The sequence below is a fragment of the Felis catus genome, chromosome B4 (genome assembly GCF_018350175.1).
Source record: "Felis catus isolate Fca126 chromosome B4, F.catus_Fca126_mat1.0, whole genome shotgun sequence".
Lineage (NCBI taxonomy): Eukaryota > Metazoa > Chordata > Mammalia > Carnivora > Felidae > Felis > Felis catus.
The window spans coordinates 37144874-37164514 of record NC_058374.1 but is presented as its reverse complement, the minus strand read 5'-3'; the positions used below and the strand labels follow the sequence as shown (position 1 = coordinate 37164514).

General features: G+C 39.0%; 1 pseudogene; it reads right to left on the bottom strand.

The window, feature by feature from the left end:
- Positions 1 to 15831: 15831 nt before the first annotated feature.
- LOC101096577 lies at positions 15832 to 16919 on the bottom strand (annotated as a pseudogene).
- Positions 16920 to 19641: the final 2722 nt, after the last annotated feature.

Below are 19641 nucleotides of genomic sequence, written 5' to 3'. Positions count from 1 at the left end.
CATGTCTTTTCTGGAAAAATGTCTATTCAGTTCCTCTTTCCATTTTATTAACAGTTGGGTTTGGTTTTGTTTTGATTTGGTTGTTTAGTTACTATTGAGTCATATGAGGCTTTTAAAAATATTTTGGCTATTAATTCCTTATCTGATATATGTTTTACAAGTATTTTCCCCATTTCAATAGGTTGCCTTTCTGGAAAGGTTTTTGTTTTTGTTTCTGTTTTTGTTTTGTTTGTTTGTTTCTAAGTTTATTTATTTATTTTGTGTGAGAGAGAAAGCAGGAGTGTGGGACAGGCAGAGAGAGAAGAGAGAGCTAGAGGAGAGAGCACTGGCAGTGTGGAGACCCATTTGGGCCTCAAACTCAGGAACTGTGAGATCATGACTTGGGCCAAAGTCAGACACTTAACCAACTGAGCCACCCAAGCACCCAAGGTTTGTTGGGTTAAAAAGAAAAATTTTTTTTTAAGATTTTATCTTTAAGTAATCTCTATACCCAATGTGGGGCTTGAACTCACAAACCTGAGATCAAGAGTTGTATACTCTATCAACTGAGCCAGCCAGGACCCCCTGGGAAGGTTTTTTAGTACAACTTCAATTTCTTTTAGAGATGTAGATATATTTGCTTTATCTGTTTATTTTTGAGTGAGCTTTGGTAGGCTTGCCTTCCAAGGAATTTTTTCATTTTATCTAAGTTGTTAAATTTATTGGCATAAAGTTGTTCATAGTAATTCCCCTTCATCCTTTTAATATCTGTAGTACCTGTAGTGATGTCTCCTTTCATTCCTGATTTTGGTAATTTGTGTCTTTTTTTCTCCATTAATCTAGCTGGGGGGTTTATCAATTTTATCGATCTTTTCAAAGAACCAGTTCATGGTTTTATTAATTGCTATTTTTTTTTACTTTTAAATTTTATTGATTTTTTTTTACTCTTCGATCATTTCCTTTCTCCTGCTTACTTTAGTTGTTTTTTCTTTTTTTTTATTTTTTCAATGTTTATTTATTTATTTCATATTTACTTATCTTTGAGAGAGAGAGACAGAGTGCAAGTGGGGGAGAGGCAGAGAGAGAGGAGATGCAGAATCTGAATCAGGCTCAGGGCTCTGAGCTGTCAGCACAGAGCCTGACACCAGGCTTGAACCCATGAACCACAAGATCATGACCTGAGCCAAAGTCAGACACTTAACCGACTGAGCCCCTAAATGTTTATTTATTTTTGAGAGAGAGTGCAAGCAGGGGAGGAGGAGGGAGGGCAGAGAGAGAGGGGAACTGAGAGAAGATCTGAAGTAGGCTCTGTGCTGAGAGCAAAGAGCCAAATGTAGTTCTCAAACTCAAGACCCACGAGATCATGACCTCAACTGAAGTCAGAGGCTTAACTGACTGAGACACCCAGGAGCCCCTGCTTACTTTATTAATTAAAAAATTTTTTTTAATGTTTATTTATTTTTGAGAGAGAGAGAGAGACAGAATGCAAGCTGGGGAGGGGCAGTGAGAGAAGGAGGCACAGAATCTGAAGCAGGCTCCAGGCTCTGAGCTGTCAGCACAGAGCCAACATGGGGCTTGAACTCATGAACCATGAGATCATGTCAGCTGCTCAACCAACTGAGACACCCAGAGCCCCCAGGCCCTGCTTACTTTAGTTTGAATTTCCTTTTTCTTTTTTTCTAGTTCCTATAGTGGAAGCTAGACCTACAATTTTTAATCACATCTTATTTTCTTTTTTTCTTTAATGTTTATTTATTTTGAGAGAAAGAGAGAGAGAAAGAAAGCAGGGGAGGAGCAGAGAGAGAGAGAGAGAGAGAGAGAGAGAGAATCCCAAGCAGACTGTCTGCTCCTAGCACAGAGATCAATGTAGGGCTCCATCTCACAAACCTGTGAGATCATGACCTGAGCTGAAATCAATAGTCAGATACTGAACTGACTGAGCCACCTAGGCGTCCCAATAGTATAATCTTTTATATTTAGTCTTTAATCTAGAATTTTCCCTTAAATGCAGTATTTGCTAAGGATCCATGAGGGATGTGACCAAAGCATTCCAGATTTGCAGCTTCTTAATTCTGTTACTAATAGGGCAAGAGATTCTTAGATCCAATTTTTCCTCTAAAATTTTTAGAGAAAGACTCTGATTGACTAGCTTGAGTCAAATGCCCATTATTATGGCCCAATTAGTAAGTGCTTACCCTTACCAAGTGCTAGGTAGACAAAACAATAGTCAACTATAGAAGTGGTAAGATAAGGAGTGCTTGGGTGGTTCAGTCAGTTAAGCATCCAACTTTGGTTCAGATCATGATCTCACGGTTCATGTGTTTGAGCTCACCTCAGGCTCTCTGCCATCAGCACAGAGCCTGCTTTGGATCCTCTCTCCCTCTTTCTGACCCTCCCCTAATTGCTCTCTCTCTCTGTCTCTCAAAAAAAAAAAAAAAAAAAAAAGAAGCGATAAGATAAATGTACCTATTAATTAGAATTTAAAGTTAAAAGTTATTTAGGCTTCAGATATAGGAACAGTTGCACCCTATTTGAGGAATCAGATAATTCTTCATGACAGAAATGACATTTTCAATGGACTAAGTATGGGTAAGATTTAGACACATAAGATATTATATGTGTAGTGACTTTTAAGTAGAAAAAAACAATAAAAATCCAAGGGAAGGAAATTAGGACTGTGTCCTAATTGGACTAATGTGCCATATTTGGACCATTGGACACAAAAAAGTATTTGTAGAGGACAAATTGCCCAATGGCAATTATCCCAACTCTTCACCTTGCTAACAGAACCCCAATTTGGGATGACAATGAATCTTGATTGATCTAAGTTTCTTGTGGCAATTCAGTCCCCTTTTGCCTGATACTTTCCTAGACTCCCTTGAACAAGAGGTAGCCATATGACTCAGTTCTGGACAACAAAATGCCAGTGAATATCTCCTGGGTTCTTCTCTGTCTATTCACTTCTATTTGGCACTATACCAGGCATCTTGTGTCCAAATGGGAAAGGACAAGAAAATTACAGTTGCCAACCCAGAGTCCTGACATCATCAGAACCAGGTTCAGCTTCATGGGCCCAGTCACACAGGCCTCAGCACTTAGAGCAAATTTATTTTTTTTAATTTTTTTTTAAATTTTTTTTTTCAACTTTTGTTTATTTTTGGGACAGAGAGAGACAGAGCATGAACGGGGGAGGGGCAGAGAGAGAAGGAGACACAGAATCGGAAACAGGCTCCAGGCTCTGAGCCATCAGCCCAGAGCCCGATGCGGGGCTCGAACTCCCGGACCGCGAGATCGTGACCTGGCTGAAGTCGGACGCTTAACCGACTGCGCCACCCAGGCACCCCCACTTAGAGCAAATTTATACTTAGTTTAGTACTCTGCTGTCATTGTCCTAAAATTAGGAATAATTTTTAAGAAGAGACCATGCATTACCATTTTGCACTGGGCCTCATAAATTATGTAGCAAATCCCAATTGGAGTGACAATGTTAATTCTGGAATCTCTTATTTCCAAAATTCTTGTTAACAGTAAGTATCTTGTGGACTAGCGCACTGTTGTTGGGTTTTCTGTTACTTGCAGCTAAACACATTTTGATACAATATATAAATTTGAAGCAAGATTTACCTATAACAATGTTTCCAATAAAATCACTGGATTCTCTGGTGTGCCTGGCTGGCTCAGTCTATACAGAGCCTTTCTTTACCTTGGGGGTCATGAGTATAAGTCCCATGTTGGATGCACAGTTTAGTTACAAAAAATTTTTTAATAGAAATCACTGGATTCTCACTTCAGAAAGATAAAGACTGAAATTATGGAAAGAGCATGAATTTTGTAGTCAGGCAGCTCGTACAACCTGAGCAGTTTGCTTTAAGCCTCTGAACTTCAGTTTCCTTTTTCTTAAAATGGGAACAGTTGACTCTAGTCAGAGTTGCAGGATTAAATGAGTTAAAGTGTGAAGCACACAGCTTCTATCTAATATTTAATAGATCTTCCAGTAATGTTTGTTACATTTGTTCTCAGTTCTATACCTTACAATAAGCCCACCTGATAAAAGCATTAGAATTCCATGCAGATCAAAGTCCTTGCTTGGGAAAATTGCCTTCAGATCTCAGTAATAATATCAACAACAACAACAACAACAACAGCAACAATAACAAACATTTCAGAGGCTAACAAGTAGATAACATTGTTTAAATTGAAGAATTAAAAGAATCTGAAGAATGAAATACAATTTTTACTTATTAAGAATTACCATTTTGGTATAGACATTGGCAAAAATGGGCTTTATCCCATTCATTTTCTCCTGTTATAAATAATATTTGTTTGGAGAGGGATCCATCATTTATTTATTTTGCTCACTGCTCTCATTTTGGGCAGTGCTTGGCAAGGCAGCTTTATCTTTGCTCTTTGCGCCTCAGCTGGGGTGGCTCCACTGGGGCCTGGAGGAGTTGCTTTTCAACATGGCTCATTCACATGTGCTGACTCTCAACTCAGATTTCTGTTGTAGATAGAGGCTGGGGGCCTAGATTCTTTTCCAGATGGGCATTTCCACAGACTGTTTAGGATTTCTCACAGCCTATGACTAGACTGTAAGAGCAAGCATTCCAGAACGGCAGAAACGTGTGTTGCTTTTTATGACCTAGCTTTAGAAGTCACATAACATCCACCTGGAAACGATAAGCTGTGCTTATGTGAGAAATTATAGCCTCGCCTCTCAATGAGATAGTGGCAAAGTCACAGTTTAAGAAGAATGTGTGAAATGGGAGATATTCCATTTTTGGCAAATACTATCTGCCACAGAATAGTAATGATTCGGGCCAGGACATGAAGTGGTTGGCAAACCCATCATGTACTTTACATTTAACTCAGGCTGAAATTGGAAGAATCAATTTCTTCCAATTTGGGGGGTGGAATTGATGCAGTGATTCAGAAGTCCTTTTATTTTACATAAAATGAAGGTGGGTGGGGTGCTTCAGTGATAGGATAGAGTCTGGCTTCAGGAGATTGGTTGGCATTTTCCTCAAACATCACTATGTGGGTATTAGTAACTCGGCCAGATTCCAAATCCAGGAATAACATTCTGTTTCTTTGAATTCTCCATGATCCCCATGGGACATAGCATTCTTTCTGTTTCCTGTCCTTGTCTATTGTATGATGGCAGCTACACTACTTACTGAGTCACTGCCACTCTATTCACCAAAGAAAGATGCATTTAGGCTTATAGTTTAATATTTTCACAGAGGAATTCTGAAGAAATCAAAATTTTAACCTTGTTTATTCAACAGTACACTAAGTGTTCAATATGCATTATCTCATTTAATTTTCACAACTTCTCTGAGAACTAGGCACTATTATCACTGCTATTTCATAGTTAAGGAAAGTGCATTTTAGAGAAGTGAGGTAATTGGCAAGGTTAGGGAGTATCAGAATAGCAACTCAAACCAAGTCTGATTCCAGTGCCTCTTAACTCTACCCTCCTTTTTATGTTTAAATAAATATTTTTATTCATTTAACACATTTGTTAGGCCCTATGGTGACTTAGCATTTTTGCAGGCATGATAATTCACCTGTGAACAAAGCAGGTATAGTGTGTTCTGTCATGGAACCTACTTCTAGTGGGAAGAGAATAACATGCCAGTTGAGGTGTTAAGATGACATTAAATGAGAGTGAAATCTGATGATGACTTGGTGTCAATACCTGAGTAACTGGAAGAAGGAAGACGTGGCTAAGTTTGGGGGCAAACTGAGCAATTCTGTTGGGAACAGCAAATACAAAGGTCCAAAGGTGGGAAGGATTTGGGGGAATCCAACGGGAAATTGGTACAAGATGTAGGGGGCAAGGGCACAGAGGTCAGATTATGCAAGCTTTATAAGCAGGGTAAAGATTTTGGACATTATTTTAAGTGATAGGAGAAGTCCTTCAGAGATTTAAAGAAGATAAGTGATTTGGGGCACCTAGCTGGCTCAGTCAGAAGAGCCTGCATCTCTTGATCTTGGGACCATGAGCTCGAGTCCTATGTTGGTTGTGGAGATTACTTAAGTGAATAAACTTAAAAAAAGAAGAGGATAAATGATCTGTTCTGGGCAAAAACATCACTCCAGCTGTGTGGAGAACAGACTGTAGGGGAGTAAGTGCAGATGAAAAGGACTGTTTTGGAACTGATAGATGGTGGTTTAGTGAAGCTATAGAAAAGATAACAGATTTGGGAAATGTGTTTACAGAGAATCTGTAGACAATCCAAATTTCCAAATTATAGCAGTTGACCATAGTTTGAATAATGGAGATAAAGAAAGTAACTGAGGATCGCACTTGGTTCTTGGCTTGAGTAACTGAGTAGGTGATGGTGCAATTTACTGAAATGGGGAACACAGAGGGTGGAGCAGGTTTGGAGGAAATCAGGAGGTGTCATTGATATATATATATATATAATATTTAAAGCCTGGAAGTGGATGAGATCATGTAAGAATTAAGTGTATAGAAAGAGGAGAAGGAACCCCAAGACTGAATTCTGAGTACTCTAACATGGAGAGGCAAGACAGAAAGAATAAACAAAGAAAAATGAGGGGTGCCTGGGTGGCTCAGTTGGTTGAGTGTCCAACTCTTGATTTTGGCTCAGGTCATGCATGATCTCATGAGTTCGTGCGTTTGAGACCCGCATTGGGCTCTGTGCTGGCAGCATGGAATCTGCTTGGGATTCTCTCTCTCTCCGCCATTTCCCTGCTTGCATGTGTGAGTGCTCTCTCTCTCAAAATAAATAAACTTAAAAAAAAAAAAAAAAAGGAAAAAGAAAAGGAAAAAGGAAAGGAAAAGGAAAAAGAATGGCCAATGATGGGGCGCCTGGGTGGCTCAGTCGGTTGAGCGTCTGACTTCAGCTCAGGTCATGATCTCACAGCTTGTGGGTTTGAGCCCCACGTCGGGCTCTGCGCTGACAGCTCAGAGCCTACAGCCTGCTTCAGATTCTGTGTCTCCCTCTCTCTTTCTCTCTCTCTCTCTCTCTCTCTCTCTCTCTGCCCCTCCCCCACTGGCACTCACTCTCTCTCTCTCAAAAATAAATAAACATTAAAAAAAAAAAAAAAGAATAGCCAGTGAGGAAAGCCAGGAAGTTATTTATTTTAAGCTGATTTGTGTTATTCCAAAATGTGTATGTTGAAGCCCTAAACACTAGTATCTCAGAATGTGGCTGTCATTGGAGATAAGGCCTTTAAAGAGGTAATTAAGTTGAAAGGAAGCTCTTAGACTGGGCCCTAATCCAATCTGTCTGGAGTACTTATAAGAAGAAATTGAGACCCACAGAAAGATGCCAGAGATGAACAAACATAGAGGAAGGACCGAGTGATGGCACCGCAGGAAGGAACCCGTCTGCAAGCCAAGGAGAGAGACCTCAGGAGAAACCAAACCTGCTCACACCTTGGTCTTGAACTTCTAGCCTCCACAGCTGTGAGAAAATTCATTTCTGTTTTTTAAGTCTCCCAATCTATGGTATTTTATGATGGCAGGCCCAGCAAAGCAATAAGGTATTTTATTCCAGAAATAAAGAGAAGAACATGTTTGAGAAGGAGGGAATGTTTAGCTGCGTAGGACCTTGACAAGGGTCAGGATGAGATAAGGGTGAAGAAATGATCAAGAAGATATCTTGATGACTCTGAAAAGAACAGTTCTGTGGAAGCCCAAGTGGAATTGACAAAATGGGAAATGAGGAAGCTGAAATGGCCCCCATGGACCACACTTTCAAGAAGTGTCAGGAAGGTAATCCGAGAAATGGGTGTAGATGGAGGGCAATGTGAAGTCAAGGAAGACATTGTTTAAGACAGTTGTTAGTGCAGGTTTGTCTGGGCTTATTCTTCTGAGATTTAAGGAGTATGAATGAGACTGTAACAAAAATAGAGGAGCAAATTTTTTTAAAGAAAACATTTCATTTATTTAGCTTAAGTCTCATGCTTCCATGTGAAATGTGTGGGTTCTTTCTGTTTTGCATACAGTGCTGTATAAAATGCCAGTTAACAAATATTTTACCAGCTACAGGATCCTATAGTATACAGTAATAGTTAACATTTCTCATTCATTCATGTATTCACCTTTCATTAAATAGATATCTATTAAGATACTCCTTTGTGGAAGATGCAACGTAGACATGGAGGATAGAGCAAAGAACAAAAGAAGTCCAGGCTTTCATGGGGCTTGTGTTCTAGAAGGCAGAAGCATAATAAGTAAACAAATAAGCATGTAATATGGCTGGTAGAAGTAAGTGCAATGAAAAAAATGAGGCAGAAGCTAGAGAGTGATGACAGAAATGGTATTACTATTACTATTACTATTGTTGTTATTATTATTATTTTAAGTAGGCTTCATGCCCAGTGTGGAGCCCAGTTAGGGGCTTGAATTTGTGACCTTGAGATCAAGAGCTGAGCTGAGATCAAGAGTTGGACACTTAACTACCTGAACCACCAGAAACCCCAGAAATGGTACTCTTTTAGATGGAGTGATTCCTTGGGGAAGCCATCTGATAAGGTGACATTTGCAAATAACTAAATGAAATGAGTGAGAGGGTATAGGGAGAACTACACTCTTTCTCCTGTTGTGTGTCTCCTTTTCTCTCATGATATTGTCATACTCACAACACTTCTGATACCAGATGTGTGGGTTTTCCACACATCAAGCAATTCTCTGCAACACTGGCTGGGTGTTCTACAGTTCAAATCATTTGTGACAGTAACCTGACTTACGCAGACCCCACAAGCTAAGGGCTCAATCCATAAGACTGCCCCTCGCTTCAAACTCTGATTATAAGTAGAAGGTCCCCAGGTTGCCCACCATTTTTGCCCAAGTTGGCTACAAAAGCAGAGGTTCCCAGTAACTTTCCTTTTTGGATTCAATTATTTGCTAGAACAGCTCAAGAGAAGTCAGAGAAACACTTATGTTTACTAGTTTACTATCTAATAAAGGATATAATAAAGGATACTGATGAACAACCAGAAGAAGAGATACATATGAAGAGGGCTGAAAGGGTCCTGAGCATAAGAACTTATGTCCTCATGCACTTGGGGTGTGCCACCATTACAACACATGGATGTGTTCACCAACCCAAGAGCTCTCCAAACCCCAGTTTTGAGATTTTTGTGGAGGCCACATCACATAGATATGATTGATCACTAACTCAATCTTCAGCCCCTCTCCCTTTCCCAGAGAATGAGAGGTGGAATGAAAGATCTTTCTGGTGACCAGCCCCCATCCTGAAGCTATTTAGAAGCCCACCAAGAATTACTTTATTAAAACAAGAGATTCTTCTATTACCCAGGAGATGCCAAGTTTTCCAAATCTCTGTGTCAGGAACCAGGGTCAAAGATCAAATATTAGAACAAATGATAACTGCTAGTGCTCTCATCACTTTGGAAAATATAAGGGTTTTAGGAACTCTGGGCCAGGAACCAAGGATAGAAAGCAACATATTTTTATATTTTTTTCTTTCTTTCTCTAGTTTTATTACATTGTGTAAGCTTAAGATGTATTATGTGATAAATTTGATATACATATGTACTGTAAAATAATTCCACAATAAGGTTAGTTCACACATTCATCACCTCACAAGTTGTCTTTTGTGTGATGAGAACTTAAAAATTTTTTTTTTTAGTTTATCCACCTTGAGAGAGAGAGAGAGAGCACACATGGTAGGGACAGAGAGAAAGGGAGAGAGACCTCTAAGCAGGCTCTGTGCTGACACAGAGATCATGACCTGAGCTGAAAGCAAGCGTCAGATGCTTTACTGACTAAGCCACCCAGGTGCCTCTGTGTGATAAGAACTTTTAAGATATGTTCTCTTAGCAACTTTCAAGTATACAACATGGTATTAACTAGAATCAGCATGCTGTACATTACACCTCTAGAACTTATTCATCTTATAACTGGAAGTTTGTACCCTTTGAGCACCCTCAGCCATCCTTGTCCCTGTCCCCTCTACCACCAATCCACTCTGTTTCCATAAGTTTAGGGTTTTTTTTTTATTCCACGTATACATCAGATGATACAGTATTTGTCTTTCTCTGACTTTTTTCACTTAGTATAATGACCTCAAGGTCCATTTGTGTTGTCACAAACGTTAGGATTTCCTTCTCTTTTTTGTGGCTGAATGATATTCCATTTTATTTGTACAGTTCACCCTTGAACAACATGGGGTTGAACTGCCTGGCTTCACTTATACTTGGACTTTTTTTTTAAGACTTGAGAGTAAAAGCCACAAGGCATTTACTTACAACTGCCTACCTCAGTCCCCATGGGACCAAACCGAGGGTGACTGGCACAGAGGACAGGCTTGCTGTCCTCTGAGTATATGGGGAGGCCACAGAGGCTGTCAGCAACCCCTGGTTTATTCCGTATCTTGACTGTTGTAAATAATGTTGCAATGAGCATAGGGGTGGGGAGGGGGAGTATGTCTTCTCAAGTTTGTGTTGTTGCTTCCTTTGGATATATACCCAGAAATGAAATTGCTGGATCATACGGTAATTCTATTTACTCTGAGTAAGAAGGAAAGCCATTGAAGTATTTTGAGTGGAAGAGTGACATTACCTATGTAAGTTTTAAAAGAATCTTACTAGCTTCTGTGTTCAAACTAATGGGAACAAGGATGTCATAAAAGGAGATTAGTTAGAAGCCTATTTCAATAACCTGGATGAGAAGTGATAGTGACCTGAGCTGGAAATAGAAGTGTTGGACAGAAGTAGTTGGATTCTAGATAACTTCTGAAGGTGTAACTCAAAGATTTGCTGATGAATTTGGTATGGGCTGGGAGCAAGAGAGGAGTCAAGAATTTTTCTTTAACTTTATAAAAATTTCAGGGTGATTTTTGTTTTAATCATAAATATTACTTAGTTGTTGAGAGGGTTATTCAGCTATTAGAACCAAAGCAATTTAGTCCAACTTAATACATATGTGTTAGCACAATCCATGTCACTTGGTTTTCTACTGCTGAGCTCCTGAAATAATGTTTGCATTTACTGTTTATAAAGCCAAAGGGTTTTTTTTTTTTAATTAACAAGCCCAAGGATTAACTAAGGAATATATTGTTTGCTCTACAAAATGTACTGAGTTATTAGCATTTGAGAAAAATGTCCAAATCAGTCTAGGCAAAGCTGTTAAACTAAATTTATTTATTTATTAAATTCGTTTTTCATATTGCTGCTATTAAGTTGGCCTCTTTTTCTTTTCCTTTTTAAAAAAATATTTATTTATTTCGGGGAAAGTGCAAGTGGGCAAGGGGCTGAGAGAAGGGAACAGAGGATCCCAGGTGGGCTCTGCACTGACAGGCTGACAGCAGTGAGCCCAATGTGGGGCTCGAACTCATGAACTGCAAGATCACGATCCGAGCCAAAGTCAGACGTTCAACCAACTGAGCCACCCAGCTGCCTCAAAGTTGAATTTTATGGGGCAAAGACAGATTTTCACCTCTTTTCCATTTTTTCTTACAAATGAATCCTGAAAGGATTAAATATAGCTGCTTTGAAAACTTAAATTTGAGCAAATTCTGAGTGAAAATCTCTGTTATATATATATGTATCATATATAATCAATCTCCTTTTTAAAGATATTAGCAGATTAGTGGTGTTTGGCTGGCTCAGTTGGTAGAGCATATGGCTCTTGATCTCATGGTAAATTCAAGCCCCATGTTGGGCCTAGAGCCTACTTTAAAAAGAAAGAAAAAAGCAAAAAAGTATTAGCGCATTATAGTACAATGTGAGTTACATAGGTTATTAAACTTTATATGCCCCAAGTTTTAAATATTTAATATTTTAGATAGACATCTACAGAAAATGTGTCAGACACACCTTTGCTTTCTTTACAGAAGATTGGTATACATAATTCAACATTTTCTTGCTGTCTCAGGATCTGTATTATTAACACCTATTATTAGTTTATGTATTATTATATATTATGGTTATGTCGTGCTCAAGGCCTCCTGATACACATGAATTAGTCTTTTTGCTTCCTGATTATTGTCCCTCTGGCAGAGACTGCTAATTGCCTACCAAATCTATTATCTCCCTCTTTGTTATGAACAGAATTCCAAATTTTAGCTGCTCAAACTTTTTTTAAGAGTTAGATATATATTTTTAAATTTGTTTATTTATTTATTTTGAGAGAGAGAGAGAGAGAGAGAGAGAGAGAGAATAAGAGAGAGAGCAGGGGAGGGGCAGAGAGAGATAATCCCAAGCAGGCTCTGCACTGACAGCACAGAGCCCCATGTGGGGTGCTCTCACAAACCATGAGATCATGGCCTGAACCAAAGTTAAGAGTCAGATGCTTAACTGGCTGAGCCACCCAGGCGCCCCCAGATAAAAGATTTTATTTCTCAACTTTCCTTATATGTAGATCTGAACAGGTGACTAACTTCCAACCAATATGATTTAAGTAGGAGTGTTGTATGGAATTTCTGGAAATCTCCTTAATATGAAAAATGTATTCTGCTTTTCTTCTACCTACTTACTATTGGATTTATTAGTGTCTGTCTTGGACCCTGAGGGGATCTTGAGATTAGAAACCATGAACTAAAGATAGCAAAGTGGGAAAATTGGAGCTTGGGTCCCTTAGTGAGAACTGAGAAATGTCTTCTTCATATAACTTACCTACTCTTCCAGTGATGTAATCTTAATTTAGTCTTTATTTCCAGAATCACATTCTTTTTTGGTATTGTTTTATTATCTCATTTTGCTGATTAATGTAGGCTTTGGATTCTTACATAGCACAATGTAATATAGTCAAGAAGCTATCCGTAGATTATATTAAAAAAAAAAAAGCAAGATATTTATAGCCAAAAATAAAGGAACATTTCTTTTAACCAAAATTCTTCCTGAAATTCTTGTAGTTTGAAAGGTTGGCCTAGGGGCGCCTGGGTGGCTCAGTCGGTTGGGCGTCCGACTTCAGCTCGGGTCATGATCTCACAGTCCGTGAGTTTGAGCCCCGCGTCGGGTTCTGTGCTGACAGCTCGGAGCCTGGAGCCTGCTTCATATTCTGTGTCTTCACCTCTCTCTGCCCCTCCCCTGCTCATGCTCTGTCTCTCTCTGTCTCAAAAATAAATAAAAACATTAAATTTAAAAAAAAAAGAAAAGAAAGGTTGGCCTATTAGCAATTATGGTTGACAAAGATAATTAGCTGTTTGGTTAAAATGACAACTGGAGGGATCCCTGGCTGGCTCAGTCAGTAGAGCATGCAACACTTGATCTCAGGGTTGTAAGTTTGAGTCCCATGTTGGGTGTAGAGATTACTTAAAAAAATAAAATCTTAAAAAAAATTCCAACAATTGGAAAGAACAGCAACAAAGTAGGAACTGTGAAACATTGATTTAGAAAGGCAGTTGGGAGTGGGCATTAGGAGGAAGTGGTTGCAAATGGTAATTGAGAATAACATTTGGGAGTAGGTGGTTCATGAGACAAGGTGCTATCTGAAGAAAGTGAACTGACAAATGAGTTATTTTGGGTAGGGTATCATAGCAATTTTAACATTATATTAAATACTTTTCTCATCAAAAACCAAAGCCAAGCATATCCCTTGCTGAGACTTTGGATGGCTGTATATAACTACTCTCTTCTATGAAAATATAATTGTAGGAAGTTACTCAAGCAGAGACATATAATCCATATGTATACATTCATATGTTACAGGGTACAGAAGCCATTGTTGGGAGGGACATGGTATTTTTTTTTTAAAGGCATTGTCATGAAGGCAGAAAAACTACCTCTCCCTCTAGTGTGAGATTTGGTAACTAAGATAAAATTAATAAGTAGAATTTAGAATCCTGTACAACCCCTAATGGAGGAAATAAGAAGCAGTGTTTATTTTTTTTATTAAAAATTTTTTTCCTAATATTTATTTATTTTGAGAGACAGAGACAGAGCATGAGTGGGGGGAAGGGCCGAGAGAGAGGGAGTCACAGATTCAGAAGCAGGCTCCAGGCTCCCAGCTGTCAGCACAGAGCCTGATGCAGGGCTTGAACTCAAGAACCATGAGATCATGACCTGAGCCAAAGCAGGATGCTTAACCGACTGAGCCACCCAGGCGCCCCAGAAAGTAATGTTTAGAATCTATTACTAAGTTCACCTTTAAGTACAGTTAGATAGGTAAAAGCCACAAAAGTGAATAAACCTGACAAAACCTGTGGGTAAGATTTTAATTTTTTAAAAGTATCATTTTTATTTATATTCTATTTGTTTATTTAAATATACTAATGATAGTTATAAAAAAATATGGAGGGGCACCCAGCTGGCTCAGTCGGGAGTGCATTTGACTCTTGATCACAGGGTTGTGTGTTCAAGCCTCACATTGGGTTTAGAGATTACTAAAAAAAAAAAAAAAAAAAAACAAATAAATAAATTTTAAAAAAAGGGAAAATGATCACATTGGCTAGTTTTTCCTATAAAATTTGTGGAAAAGTTCAAAAGTATAATGCCTAACAGGAACATCTTATAACTAGTATCTTCTACATAATTATATTAATTATTTTGGAAAGCAATTTGGTAACTTTTATTAAAAGCCAAAAAATATTTTTTTCAATTATCTCATTTTGAGAATATATACAAAGGAATTAATTATAAAATATGGAAGGAATATACACAAAACTTTGTAAACACAAAGCTTGAAGTAACCCAAATGTCCAATATTATTTGCTCATTCATTTATTCATTAAGCAATTTTTTCTAAGTGCCAACTATGTTCCAAGTACTAGGCATAAAACAGGGAATAAAAGAAAGTTCCTTCCCTCATAGAACTTATATTTCAGAGGAGGAGATAGAAAATAAATAAACAAGCATAATACATACAGATACAGATATATATGTATATCTACATATGTATATATAGATATACATATATAGATGTATATGTAGATATACATATATATCTGTATCTGTATGTACATATATACAGATACAGATAGTACATATATATCTATATATATAGTATGTCAAATGGAGAAAAATGAAACAAGTGGGGGGGGGCAGGGAGGACATGGAAAGATGGCTTTTCTTTTGTTTGTTTGTTTTTTGTTTTATTGCCCCAGCATGTAGAGAGATAGCTGTTCTGCATAGGGAATCAGGGAGGCTTCAGGGATGGTTACAACTGAGACCTGAAGGAAGTAAGAAAACAATCCTTGAAGCCATCTGGCAGAAGATGTGCCCATGAGAAGGAGCAAGTCTTGAGGCAAGAGCATGTTTGGCATGGTTGAGAAACAGCAAGGAACTCAGTACAACTGGCACAGAATGAACTAGAAGGAGAATAGCAGATAAAGTCAAAGAGTCAGAGGGAACTAAATCGTGTAGGAATTAAAGGCCGTTATAAGAATTTGGATTTTACTGTGAGCAAGGTAGAAAGCCACTGGAGTGCTTTGAGCATGAAGGTGAAATAATGTGATCTAGTTTTTAAAAGGATGGGGGGAGGGATGGGGAGTGCTCCTGGGTGGCTCAGTTGGTTAAGCATCTGACTCTTGACGTCAGCTCAGGTCTTGATCTTGGGGTCCAGAGTTCAAGCCTCAAGCCTACTTAAAAAAATAAATAGTTTCAGAATTACTATTCCATTGATGCCACTAACAATAAATCTAAGTAACTTTCAAATATTTTTGTAGTTATTAGACTATATATTATTTTTAATTTCTTTAAATGTTTATTTTTGAGAGAAAGCACAAGCAGGGGAGGGGCAGAGAGAAAGGGAAACACAAAATCTGAAGCAGGCTCCAGGTTCCATACTGTCAACACAGAACCCCATGCGGGGCTCAAACTCACAAGCTATGAGATCATGACGTGAGCCAAAGTCAGATGCTTAACAGACTGAGCCACCCAGGTGCTCAACTATATATCATTAAGGGTATATAGTCAGCATGCTATGTTCAGAAGTAACTTGAATGAAATTTTTGTCGATATGGTTATGTATCTGAGTAGGTGAATTCCTCTGCTAAAACTTGCATACAGTGAGAAGACGCTGTCAGCAACAGCCAAGGAAGTCAAAGGTCTTGATCCATCCAGGGATAAGGTGAACAGGCAGGCTCCAGTAAATCTTCACTTTGCAGTCATGTAATGAGGTAGCAGTTATAGACATCAAGGCCAATGGTCTTGGTAGAAAGACACAGGATGCAATAGGAAATGCTCTTTATATTCATATTCTGTTTGCATCTGCCTTAGGTCCCACCAGTGTAGTTCCACAGCCTTGCCTTCCAAAGCCATTGCTGTAGGAGATATACTTGTGTTTGTCCTCACTGAGCTTGCAGTAGGTCTGAATATGCTTCTTTGCAGGAAATACATGAGCTACCTGTAACCCTTGACCATCCCATAATCTAATGGTTTTATCTTCAGAAGCCTGTATGGTTTTGGGGGGACCCAGAACAGGTCTGTGACCAGGTTCCAGGAGGTGGAAGCTTTCTTTGAACACTGTCCAGTCCCAACATCCCACAGAAGCAGGGTGTTGTCCTGAGAGCCAGTGCACAGGTGTGATGAGTCTAGACTCACAACCAATCCAGTGAGCACCATAGCGTGATGGCAAGAGAACCACTGCCTTTGTTGTAGGGCACCATCCAAGCCCTACATCATGACCATCCTGTCATGGCTGTCAGGCTGAAGACCTGGCTTGGTTTGTTAATACAGCCTATCTTAATGATTCCTCCTTAATGTCCTTTGAACCACATTTCTAGTTTTCCAGTTATAGGCCACAACTGTCTTATCTTTCCTGCAGAGACATACAGGTATGAATTCAGAGCAGCAACAACAGAGACAGACAGTATCCATGTGGGCTGGGCTATACTCCCGACAAGTTTTAGTTTGAATTCTCTCTTCTACAATTCCATCGAGCCTGTGTATTTATAAGCGCTGTGTTTGGGTTTGCTTTGCAGCTTCCCCATCACTGCATGGAACCCACACAAAGCCTTCTGAGGAGGAGCTTGCTTTGGATGGCGCCTGAGCAGCAGCATTCCTTGTGGCTGGAAGTTGTGTTCCTCCCAAACCAATAGCATTTTCTTAGGAGGCTGCCATTCAATGCTTTGTAATGTTTATCCTTTGGAAAATAGTTCAGGCAGCCACTTCCTAATCTCTGTAATTACAGCGGGCTGGCCAGGCTGGAAGCTGAGACCGGTTGGGGGCGGGGTGGAGGGGTCCACAGCCACCACACTCCACAGCCTCACAGGCCCCCGCCCCTAGCAACGAGGCGCGTCGCTAGGACACGAGGTGTTTTGCTAAGAGTTTTTATCATAAATGGGTACTGGATTTTATCAAATATTATTTTATTTGTGAATCTTTGATATAACTTTTTAATATCTTAATGTAGTAAATTAATTGATTTTCTAATATTAAATCACATTTGTACACCTGGGTAGGCCCAACCGAATTATAATACACTGTCTTTTAAATATATTGTTGCATTTGGTTTACTTAATATTTTTGCACCTTTAGTCATGAGTATTATTACTCTGTAACAACGTTCTTATATTGTCCTTGTCTGACTTTGGTATTAATGTTTTATTAACTTCAGTAAATGAGTTGGATTGGGGGCATTTTCTAACTCTATTTTTTATAAATTCTCCAGAAGAGTTGAAAATAAGTTTAAAATTATTTGTTCCTTAAATATTTTGTAGACCTGATTTGTAAAGCCTTCTGGACTTTTTTTTTTTTTAATGCAAGAGTTTTTAATATTTAATACCAAGAAAATTTCTTTGTTATAGAAACATTTGGGCCTACTATTTCTTCTTCGATCAGTTTTGGGAAGTTATAAACTATATTTTTCTAGATATCTCCACGTGTTCACTAATTTCTATGATCACCATACTCCTTTCAGAACTTTTTCTAGGATTTGTTCTCTTTTTAAAAAAATGTCTATTTATTTTGAGAGAGAGAGAGTGAGTGCATGTGCATGAATGGGTGAAGGGCGGGGGGGGGGGGGGAAGAGGGAGAATCCCAAGCATGCTCCACGCTGTTAGCACAGAACCTGACTTGAGGCTCTATCCCACAGACTGGAAGATCATGACCTGAGCTGAAATCAAGAGTTGAACCTCCAACAGACTGAGTCATCAGGCGCCCCTAGGATTTTTTTTTTTTCTGAAATATCATTTATATTTTCCTTTAATGAAGATCAATTAGTAATAAACCCTGTGCTTTTGTTTATTTGAAATGTCTCTGTTTTGTCCTTGGTCTTATAAAATAGCGTTACTGGGTACACAATTCCAAGATGTCTCTCCTCACTTGAAGATATTATTCTGTCTTCTGGCTTCCCTTTTGTGTTAACAAGTCTGCTGTCACTTTAATTACTGTGCCTTTGTAAGTAAGCTGATCTTTTATTTGTCTGATGTTATGAGTTGAATTGTATCACTCAAAAAGATATGCTAAAGCCTTAAGCCCCAGTACCTAAGAATGGGACCTTATTTTGAAATAAGGCAATTGTGGATAATTAGTTAAGATAAGGTTATATTGGAGAAGTCATTAATCCAATATGACTGGTGTCCTGTTAGGAGAGGAAAAGAGACACACACATATGAAGAGATATCATATGATAATGGGGGCAGAGACTGAAGTGCTGCAGTTACAAGCCAAGGACGGACAAGGTTTGCTACAGATCATCAGAAACTAGGAAGAGGCAAGGAAGGCTTTTCCCCACCAGTTCAGAGGAAGCATGACTGCTGACACCTGGATTTTGGACTTCTAGACTCCAGAACTATGAGACAATAAATTTCTCATATATTAAGCCACCCACTCTGTGGCACTGTGTTACAGCAGCCCTAGGAAAATAATGCAACTGATTTTACAGTATGTTGTCCAAAAAAAAAAAAAAAAAAGTGTTGTCTTTTATGTTGTCAGTTTCAGTCAATATTCTAGGCTGGATTTCTTCTTACTTAGTATTTTTAGTGACCTCTAATGTGTGGATTTATGTCTTTTATACACATGGAAAGTCCTCACCCATTACATGCATATAAGCTCACCTCCATTCTCTCAATTCTCTTTTGGGGACTTTAGGCAGATTTAAATTAGGAAACTGCCTGCATGTCCTTAGCCTGCCACATTTTCATTCCCTTGTGTTTTTGTGATGCTTTCTAGGTAGAGGTTTGTGGCAGAGAGTGATAGTTGTCGCTCACTAGCCCTTTTCCCCTTATTTCAGTAATAGAACTTCTTAATTTTGATGGGTCCATGACCATCCACAATAAAGGCTATATTTCCAGTTTGTCCTTGAGCAAAGAATGACCATGTAGTGAGCTTTTGCCATGGAAATAAGCAGAAGTGGTGTGCACAAGTTTTAGAAAAAAATTTTTTAAAGATAAGGTCAAGAGGCGCCTGGGTGGCTCAGTCAGTGGGTTGGGCGTCTGACTTCGGCTCAGGTCATAATCTCCCAGTCTGTGAGTTTGAGCCCCCGCCCCCCGCCGTCGGGCTCTGTGCTGATAGCTCAGAGCCTGGAGCCTGCTACGGATTGTGTGTCTCCCTCTCTCTCTGCCCCTACCCCACTCACGCTCGCTGTCTCTCTGTCAAAAATAAATAAACGTTAAAAAAATAAATAAATAAAATAAAGGTAAGGTCATGTCTTTTTCCTTCTCTCTTGTCTTCCCCCATTCTACTCCATGAGAAGAGTATACTTTTCCCACAATTATTTTGGATCTGGTCGTGCGATTTACTTTTGCTTTGGTTAATATAATGTGAGCAGGCGGGACATAT